The sequence below is a fragment of the Saccopteryx bilineata genome, chromosome 5 (assembly GCF_036850765.1).
Source record: "Saccopteryx bilineata isolate mSacBil1 chromosome 5, mSacBil1_pri_phased_curated, whole genome shotgun sequence".
NCBI lineage: Eukaryota > Metazoa > Chordata > Mammalia > Chiroptera > Emballonuridae > Saccopteryx > Saccopteryx bilineata.
The window spans coordinates 150,177,383-150,178,773 of record NC_089494.1 but is presented as its reverse complement, the minus strand read 5'-3'; the positions used below and the strand labels follow the sequence as shown (position 1 = coordinate 150,178,773).

At 43.9% G+C, this 1,391-nt stretch overlaps 1 non-coding gene across 1 annotated transcript; it reads right to left on the bottom strand.

Annotated features, from left to right (window-relative positions):
* Positions 1–299: 299 nt before the first annotated feature.
* Positions 300–375, bottom strand: TRNAT-GGU (transfer RNA threonine (anticodon GGU)). The gene has a single exon. It is a non-coding gene; the product is annotated as a tRNA-Thr (tRNA).
* Positions 376–1,391: the final 1,016 nt, after the last annotated feature.

Sequence of the window (1,391 nt, the reverse complement as noted above, 5' to 3'; positions counted from 1 at the left end):
TTTTTTTTGTATTTTTCTGAAGCTGGAAACAGGGAGAGGCAGTCAGACAGACTCCCGCATGCGCCCGACCAGGATCCACCCGGCACGCCCACCAGGGGGCGACGCTCTGCCCCTCGGGGGGGGGGGGTCACTCTGTTGCAACCAGAGCCACTCTAGCGCCTGGGGCAGAGGCCAAGGAGCCCTCCCCAGGGCCCGGGCCATCTTTGCTCCAATGGAGCCTCGGCTGCGGGAGGGGAAGAGAGATACAGAGAGGAAAGAGAGGGGGAGGGGTGGAGAAGCAGATGGGCGCTTCTCCTGTGTGCCCTGGCCGGGAATCGAACCCGGGACTTCCGCACACCAGGCCGACGCTCTACCACTGAGCCAACCAGCCAGGGCCTACCAAAATCATTCTTAATAGACCTTTGAGGTGGGCCTGCAAGTAGTCTCTCAGTCTGAGAAAGTCTTTCTTTTCCCTCAGTCTTGAAAAAATAGAATCGCTAGATATAGAATTTTGAGCTGACAGTAATTTTTTCTGAAATCGACAAAGTGGTCTTTCTGCTGTTTTCTGAACTGTTACTTTTGAGATGTCTGTTGTCAGTATAATTATTTAACTTTTTTAGATGAATCTTTTCCTTCAAAGTGCTTGTAAGATCTATTTGTTGGTGTGCTACAGCTTAACCCTTAGATGGCCCAGGGCATTTTATGTATTTTCATGGGACTTGCTGTGTTTCTTTATTCTAAAGATTTGTAACTCTCATCACTTTGGAAAAGTTATTGCCATTATCTTTCAGTATTTTTTCTTTCCCATTCTCTAGTCTTTTTTTTTTGGAACTATTTTTCTTACAGACACATATCAGAGTTTCTTCTTTTCTCATGCCTCTTAAAATTTTCTAACTCTCTGTGCTACATTCTGGGTAATATATTTATTCTCTTCCAGTTAATTTCTTTCTTCAGCTGCATCTAGGTCATTGTTTATTTCGCTTACTGGGTATTAATTAATGTCATGGATATATATATATATATATATATATATATATCAAAAGTTCTGGTTAGTTCTTTTTTAGTGGCTTGCTCTTTCCCTGCATTTTCCTGTCTTATTTTCTCTTTTCTCCCTCACTTTACATAGTTTTGTAAAAGTTTGGATCTTAGGTTTAGAGAATTGAATTAACCATATGTCTCATACTCTAGTAACAGCTGCCACGTGTTGGGCTTCCTAGAAAGCAGAGATTACCTGAGGCAGAGATTAGATTGCAGAAACATTATTAGGGAGAACTCTTGAGTTCAACTTTTGTGGAATGGAAGAGAAAGAAGCAGGAGGGAGCAGGGTGAGAAGTTGAGCTGTGGCGCCTCCCCGTGGCAAGCAGAGTGAAGCTGCTTCCGCACAGGAATCTCCACCACGAACAGAAGTCAGC